General features: G+C 36.7%; 1 non-coding gene across 1 annotated transcript; it reads left to right on the top strand.

Annotated features, from left to right (window-relative positions):
* Positions 1–95: 95 nt before the first annotated feature.
* Positions 96–167, top strand: Trnad-guc (transfer RNA aspartic acid (anticodon GUC)). Its single transcript has one exon. It is a non-coding gene; the product is annotated as a tRNA-Asp (tRNA).
* Positions 168–9,387: the final 9,220 nt, after the last annotated feature.

Raw genomic sequence — 9,387 nt, 5'->3', positions numbered from 1 at the left:
CTAGAAGGATAAAATCCGAAGCGCTCTGGATAATGTGACGACCAATCATTTGCCATATTTTCTTTATATAGAAAGCATGCATATTATTATATGTCTCCTCGATAGTATAGTGGTAAGTATCCCCGCCTGTCACGCGGGAGACCGGGGTTCGATTCCCCGTCGGGGAGCATTTCTTTTTTAACCGAACAAATTGTTTTCTAACTTTGTAAGAGGCAAAGTACAAACAGTAAAAAGACGATTTGGTTAAAGTTATTTAGAGGCCCCAATATCAAGAAAAGACTTAAGTCAAATCTCAATCTCAACTCATTTTTGAACATTACAGTATGACATTAAATAATTATATATATTAACATTTCTAATGTTTCACTATTTTAAAAGCACATTCTCACATGCATTATGTTGATTAACATGATTGCTCAATATTCTAAAAAAATATTTCTACGTACAGCACGAAATGTACTTGAGTAAAACTCAAAAACAATCAACTGGACTCAAGAACATTTTTTTTGCTCTCATTTTTTTTCTTCTATAAAATATTGACCTAATTCAACATAATAAATGAGAGAATGCGATTTTAAAGCTGCACTCTCACAGATTAACCATGTTTACATTTTTTTATTTTTTGTCTTGGAAAGAGCAAATTTTTGAACTTATATATAAAAATTTGCGATCTATTTTTTGTCAGCAGTCTTATATAACTGATTTCAATGGAATTTTGCAAAAATTGGCTCGTTCCAAGACAAAAAATGAAAAAGTTGTCGAAACGCCCAGCTTTAAAAAGGGTATAAAACACTTACAATTTTGAATCATATAATGATGCTGTAATTTGATAAAAAGAGTTGAGATTGAGATTTGACTTGAGTATTTTAGTGATATTGGGGCCTTGTGTAGTATACATATATTTTTTTTCTGCCTTGCTGAAGTTAATTTTTATTTGTCCACACTTCCGCGGCGGCGTGCAGGATGTATTCGGGGTTGTACCCCCTTCTATGTGGTTGTTGAGTTTATAAAGGTCTGCCCGCGCCCTATAATGACTGCATTATGGCTTGACCCCGTCACATCCCCAAGTGTGACTTAAACAGAATGTTGAAGCCAACGGGGGAGTTTTACTATCATCGGTTAATGGGATATTCGTCAAAGGAGTAATTTTGTACCCAAAATGCTGCGAAACCTGCCTTGAACGACATCTAGAGTGGTCCCACAGTTCTGTGCTCCTTTCTAGGCTTATCTACTTTAATACTGTAAGTTAATGACTGTAATTGGCCTGCGAGAGTGGCCCTATTTATGTAATTAAACGTCTCCGTGGCCTAGTGGTTAAGGCGTCCGCATACGGAGCGGGAGGTCGTGGGTTCGATTCCGGGCCGCGTCATACCGAAAGACGTTTAAAGTTGGTACAAGTAACTCCCTTGCCTGGCGCTAGGCATTTAAAAGGTAGTGCTTGGAAAAGTGGTGTACTCAGTACTGGTTCAACCCAGTAAAGTTGTATACCGTGTGTCGGTGCTTTACACCGAGCACGTTAAAAAAACCAGAGGTCTCTTTGCAAAGAGCTAGGGTATCGCACCCGGATCTCTTGTATCTCACTCTGTTTCTTCAAGTCTTCCAATGACTGCGAATTGCTGTCACTTCTATCTCATGTCACTCATGGCATTTAAACACAATTCAAGTCGTGATGGCGTCACGGCGGGGTCAAGCCATAATGCAGCCAATGGGTGCGGGTAGACCTTGATAAACTCAAATAAACAAAACAAGTTATGTACATTAATTAACTATAATCGGCCAGTTAGAGTGCCCCCACTAATGAAATGAATAGGCTGTTATTGGTCGGTCACTTTATCAGTGGACATACTGTTTAGTCTACGTTTAGTCATCAGTCATTGTCCGTCGCATTAGTCATAGTACGTATTGCAAATAGCTTCAGGATGTTAAATTTTACATGTACGTGTAATTTTGGGATTATTTAAACAAGAGTCATTGTCTCATTCACGGGCTGTTAAACCACGGGTACCCTATAAAACTTAACAATGTTCTGTCTATGAGTAAGATTGTTTTTGGTCACGGCCCACAGCCCAGGTTCAGTGAACAAGATTATACATGCAGAAGAAGTTAATATCACCATATCAAATCGTTAAGAAATGAAGTGGTGGGCGTAATTCCGTCGGTAAATGATGGTATGATGCCGGTTTGTGGTGATAAAAAAGACCAGGCCCCAATAACACAAAATACTTAAGTCAAATCTCAATCTAAATCTCAACTCATTTTACCACATAAAAGCAAAGTATTTATCAAAATCTTGCATGTTATTAAACTTTTGAAAACGTATTTTCTCATAGATTGTGTTATGGAAAGATTTTGATAATACTTCACATGTATGATATTTTATATGAAAAGTATGATCCGCAAGCTTTAAAGCTAAAACAAACAGGTGGAGAACACGACCTAAGAATGGATGATAACTTATGTCCGAAGGAAATCTCTATTCTATATTAAATGTATTTTAAAACTGTTAGCTTAAATTAACGTGTAAGATTGTCATTGGAGGTGTCATTTTAGAAAAAATTGTCACACGTTATGATGTCGTCACGGATCTTTTGGCGGGTAACGCTGGCTGCATGGTGTTTTTCAGTAACGCTGGTTGCACAGTGTTTTTTAATACAGTTCAATTAAAAGCATTTTTTTCAACATAATTAGTTCACCTTTACACTAAATCTGTACATATTCACTCTATTTGTATGGGGTCACCACATATTATCATTTAACATGAAGGTAAATGAAACTAGAAGAAAGCTAGCGTATTTGTGGGTCAGATTACGAACTGAACTAACTTATCTTTATGTTCTTTAACCGTAAGTCCCAAATGTCCATAAAAGGTGACTAGAACATTATGTATATGTACACTGTATTATCAGTATAAGTACGACGTAGAGCTTGATCATGTTATACGGGAGTTCGTGACAAGATTGTTCGATATATACATGTATGTCACATATGTAGGTCATGGACTTTGTTTATTTACTTTAATGGCTACATTTTTTCATTCAATGACTAGCTCGCGTAGCATTCTTTGGAGCCGATTGTTCTGAGCGACTGTGACAAATGGACCAACCGCAGCTATCCAATTGTTCTGAGCCGGAGTGCCGAATTGACCCAACGAAGCTACCCGCTTGCCCTGAGACATTGTGTCGAATTGACCAGCCGAAGTTATCCGATCTATCCGATTGCCCTGAGACTGTGCGCTGAATTGACCCGAAGCTATCCGATTGCCCTGAAATTGTGCGCTGAATGGACCCGAAGCTATCCGATTGCCCTGAGACTGTGCGCTGAATGGATCCGAAACAATCCGATAAGCCGGAGACTGTGTGCCGAAAAGGCCAACCGAAGCTATCCGATTGCCCTGAGACTGTGCGCCCAATGGACCCGAAGCTATCCGATTGCCCTGAAATTGTGCGCTGAATGGACCCGAAGCTATCCGATTGCCCTGAGACTCTGCGCCCAATGGACCCGAAGCTATCCGATTGCCCTGAGACTGTGCGCCGAATGGACCCGAAGCTATCCGATTGCCCTGAGACTGTGCGCCGAATGGACTCGAAGCTATCCGATTGCCCTGAAATTGTGCGCCGAATGGATCCGAAGCTATCCGATTAGCCGGAGACTGTGTGCCGTATTGGCCAATCGAAGCTATCCTATTGCTTTGAGACAGTGCGCTGAATGTCGTCAGCTGCGTATTTCCATCAGCCGAATCTGCGCAGACGAAACAAGAGCGTATATGAGACCGGAATCTTCTGGACATTAACACATACACGATGGGATTTAGAACTGTCTCAAGTTTGGCTAACCAAGAGGCGGTACGGGTTACGATGGGGTTGATGGCGTCAAGACGGGCAAATGCGACGTAGAAAGAAATGATGGCGTATGGCGTCCAACAGAGAAGGAACACGACTGAAAAAAAACAAATCCATGTTTATGTTTATATTAACACCGTGAAAATCGAAGATTGTCATTACTCTTTATAAAAACAAAATTCATCCCAAGTGGTATAAAAGTATAAATCTTAACATTCTTTCAGTGCAGTGTAGTAAACCTATATTAATTACTTTTAAATTTTCACAGAATATTAAAAATGCGATTGAATTGCACGTGTAAATTGATTCACATGACGAATGAGAACAATTTCATTTCAGACTGAATACATAAGATAAATGCACAGACCGAGAAGCGCTATAGACAGTCTGACAAGATGCTCTTCTTTTCGCAGCCGTTCCGCGGAAGTGACGTCAACAGCGGGTTGAACAACCCGTCTAGTCTTCCGCACCTGTACATGCGTAAACATAATCACATAACCTGGCAGAATGTTGTTACTGATGGATTAATTTTAAAATGCTTCACCAAAACAAAAAAATGAATACTAGAATAACTGGCACAGCCATTTTGGTACGTTAAAATCATAACTTAATTATAGAGGTTGCGAAACTCTACATATGTACGCGTACGTGTAGGCCAAGTTCTGTGCACTACGCCATTCAGGTACAAATGTGTGCACTACGTCATCTAGGTTTGTGTGCACGGCCTCATCCAGGTGTACATTGTACACGTTTAGAATGGTACGCTATATGTACAAGTTTGAAGAAAAGCATCGCAAACGACTTTTCAATTCAACTGCAACTTTAAATGTGTAGTAGCTACACGTACAGGTACAAGGACACGATGTGTCTCGCAACCTCTCTGGCAACGAGCACAAATTGTCAATACGAACGACATCATTACTGATAACTAGTTTTCATAAAAAGTGATAATACTTCTCATTAAATAAAAAGAAACTGCATTTTTATAAGTAGATCTTGTTATTACAGTAACAAAAAGCTTACCGTATGAATTATTCCTGCATAACAGACGATAATTATGAAGAGCGGCAAAACGTAGCAGACGACAAATATAAATCCCAGGTAGCCAATCCCCCTCGATCTCCGGTCATTCCATGCGAGCCCGCAACTTGTCCCGTGAGCTTCAAGCCCGTATGAACCGAAGCCAGCCAGCGGGCATATGGCTATAATCAGCGCAAGACCCTCGCAAACAAGAAGGGCAATACCCAAATGTTCCATTGTCGTGGTTTTGTTGTAGCTCAGTCTATGTGCAGCCAGGTATCTTTGGATCGCTATGGCAACGTGCAAGAAGAGGGAAGAAATTCCAAAAAAGTAGACGATAAATGCTTGAGCCGTACAAGCGTCGTTTGTGAGATATGTGAAAAAATGTCCTGAAAACTCAGCTATAATTTGCATTACATAGCCACAAAGAGTCCTCAAAGTCCCGTTGATCAAAATTGCGACTATAAAAAAAGAACCATTGTTTATAAGCGCTCGCCGCTTGAGGAAAACTGCAAGAGTAAGTCCATTTAAAATTATGCTAGTTAAATACACCAAGCAAAGCCATGATCCCGAAAATACGTGTATCCAGAAAGATGATTTCAAATAATCTATCGTAGAATTTACAGTTGTATTCGATTCATACATTTTGGTATATTCTTCACTAAAAATGACCACAGGCTAAGTACTACGATAACATATATATATATACGAGGTTTGGGGTGTTAATGAGTTGATGACAGCTTCCATTTATGAGTTTAAGAGTTGTCGAGAAAATACGTCAATATCCACAGCTTTACTGCTTTCTTTGTTAACTTTCTATCAATAACTAGAATTCTGCTTATTAAAAAAGTCGCTTCAGCGCATGAGACGCAATCCTTTTTCGGAATGGGAAAACAAAAACAACGTTAAAAATTATGAGAAGGACTCATGTTTTTAGAACTACATATTATACTTCTGAAGTTCAACCATAAACATTGTGTTGTAATGTAATATACGAGGGTTGTTTCTGAGTTTGATAAAATACACAATTTATCGTTTATCAATGTAGATTTCACTGAACTTCACTTATACAAGTTCATAGACATTTCCAACAACATTTGTTCATTTCCTGTTAAAACTCCGCTAACCACCCGAACAAACCTCGTATAACAAGATGCCCATTTTCTAAGTACTGAAGTAACTCAAAAGTGAATGTTGCGATATGACACGATTTCAAGTGTGTTGGATATATTTTCCTATAAACATTACTATTAATTTCGGTACAGATTGGATAAAGGAGTGATTGAAAAACTAAAGGGCTGTAACACCCGAAAATGAGCCAGTTGATATATTCTGTATATAACTATTGTGACCACATTTGATATGGATTGGATAAAAACATGATTCAAGTTTGTGAGTGGATATTGCTGACAATGTAAATTTGGTCAAGTTTTGACATTTTATGTGCAAGAATGCAATATTGATGTTTATTGAAAACGATCGAGATATTATGCATATTGTTTGGTAAAGACTGGATACGGAATACTCAAGAAAGCAGAAAAAAAATAAGTCAATTTTTGATAAGGGCCATAACTCTATAGTATATAGATATGATTGAACTCAGTCGAAATAGTATGCCAATAAACATTGTAACCAAATTCGGTAAAACTTGGATTACAAATCATCAAAGTTTGATAGTGGACTTGAAAGTGTGATGCTGTGGACGACGACGCCAGACAACATGAAATATTATGTCTGCCATGCTACGCTGCCAACATATACATGCCAATGAAACAGGCGCCAACACGTATGTGTTTCTTTTTTTTCCGAAATCGTCAAATAATTTATTTAATGCATTTAGTTAGTAACGATATTTTTTTTTAATAAAAAACAAACAAACTTAGAAGTGCCTGTACCATTTTCATCTTGGTGAGATCTTTGTACATGTGTGATGGCCATACACATTAATTCGTTGACAAAAAAGGCTTTATATGCGGACTGGGGTAGGACATGTAAGACAAGTGCGGCGTTACAAGTAACAACGGTATTTTATTGTGCAAAGTGATTAAAGTTTATACACAATTTTCAACATATACATATCTTAGAATAAAATATCTTACAAACACAGGAACTATATAGAACAACGTTTAAAGAAAATAAATGTTTCACTAAAAAGTGACATGATACCTAGAACTCGTAACAAACCCTATTTCGTTTAGGAAATAGTAAATCATCTAAAGGAATTAATAAGCAACTATTTGAAGTCCAATTTTAATTAGAACCTTACTTTATTAAACAAGAAAATGGTCAAAATACAAATTTCAGACTGGACCTTGGCATTACTCAAAACATATAAAAATACATTCATGAAAATATGTGGATAGAGGATCAGTAGGGGAGTATGCATACAATTTTATACTTTCCTCAGATAAATTATGTGGTTGCTATGGAAATTAAAATAATGAAAATACCACTTTTGACACGACTCTAAAATGCATAAAAGCTACATTCATGCAAGTTAGTATGTTGATCGAAGGCCATTAGGATTATTCGTTTCATTTAATATTTTAATTCAATAAAGCATATTGTTGCTATGGCATAGAACATAATTAAAATATACCTTTTTGAATGGACCTTAATAATTCAAAGAGAATGGAAGCTACATTCAAGTAAGTAAGTGTATTGAGGGCCATTAGGGGATTATGCGTGTCAAGTTAAATTTTGGTCAGACAAAAATTAGGTTGCTATGGCAACGGAACTTGTGAAATGATATGTTGAGACTGCATCTTGGCATATCTCAAAAAGTATGAAGGTATGGAACTTGGTATGTGGTTTGAACGCTATGTATGTCATATATCTATTGGTCTGGAAAAAATGCGGATTCATTGGCAACAAGATAGTGTGAATGTCTCCGACAAATCTGAAAAATATTTCCTGTGATAATTCAAGAAATATGCAAACAAGATGAATGAGACTTTATAAACAAATGGTCAGTGACTAGTAAGAAAAGTATACTCATCACTGATATTACCAGTATTTATTTTGATAATATAATAAACTAAAAACACATATAATAGCAAGTAGAAAGAAAATCACAAAGCAATATTTATGTTATTTTGTAAGTATGAGATATCAAGAAAAAGTCCTACTAGCAATTAAAGTGCACATTTACAGAATTGAGAAGTAAACATAAATGCTTTTGCTAAGTCTCTCTTCTGTATATCATAAGATGAATTAACATGTGGTGTTAAATACCAAATTTGACATATTTATACATTTGATTCATAATTCATAATAGTACACTTAAAAAGAATAAACCAACGATATTTTTACAGCGGATGGCGTAATCGATACGCAAAAAGGAATTAATATATATGCATTTCTATACACAATTGACATAGCGGAAGATAGAACAGGAGTGAAGGAATCGAACGGAAAAAGAATATTGAAATTAGTTTGTAAAAACGTTTGGTGTTAAATGTCTGTACTTGGTGGAATATATGTTTGTTGACACTTGAGGTGCAAGATTTTTCTGCAAACAATATAAGCTGCATCGTACAATACCATTCTCTGGTTAGCATATAATTAATGGACATGTGAGACATTGGTAAGTGTCTTCTATTGCTCCACATGTACACATGGGACTTTCTACGATATTTTTAGAAAAGAGATGTTCATTAAGAATGTTGCAATTCCTTCGAATGCGGGCATGGTGGATGTTCTTGAACCTTGACCCTTAGTTGGTAAAAGTGAGCAGGTACTTCACGAGCATATTTGTTTAACGCCAAGCGAAATGATTGCAGTGATGTAGATTCTCTTGCGGAGGACGGAGGCGCATTCCACAAAGAGATTGTTGATGGTAAAAACGATTGCGAGAAGTGTTTCGATTTGCCATGGAAGTTCGCTAACTGCGAATAGTTTCTGAGACTTTATTTCGTAGTTTCTGCCATTGTTGAAGGCAAAAAAATAGAAAGATAAAATGGTGTCATAAAATTATTCATTTTGTAAAAGAGACACAGTTTATTTGTTCTAACGTCTTGCTTTGAGATGCTCAAGGCATGATTCAGCATATAAAATTTCAAATGATGCGAGCCGAGTTGCTCCAGTTATTAAACGAACTGCTTCTAATTGAAATACGTTCAATGTGGCTTTGATTGATATGCGATTATATTTTTTTTATCCCAGACAGAATTAGCGTACTCAAGTATTAGACGAATAAAGGTTTTGTACATAAATTTAAGAAAATGTCGGGCTAGAATAAATTTAAATTTCCGTAGTGCATAAATGCATTCTCTTTAATAATGGAAATGTGTTCGTGGCAAGTTGATGCACATCATTGGAAAACATTGTTTATACGACAACAAAACCGGTTTGCTATCAATATTCAATATTAATACTACTTATATTCGATATAACATGTTTCACTTACATTTTTTTTACAAAATTTGGAATTTGCGTGTCTTTTTCATATAAAATACAGACGCAAATAAAACTGTTCATGATTTTCACTTTCTCGATGTCCTGTAATCGGTTTTCTGTTGGGTTTTTT

The sequence above is a fragment of the Mya arenaria genome, chromosome 2 (genome assembly GCF_026914265.1).
Source record: "Mya arenaria isolate MELC-2E11 chromosome 2, ASM2691426v1".
Lineage (NCBI taxonomy): Eukaryota > Metazoa > Mollusca > Bivalvia > Myida > Myidae > Mya > Mya arenaria.
The sequence above is the reverse complement of the archived record's forward strand: the minus strand, read 5'-3'. Positions and strand labels throughout refer to the sequence as shown.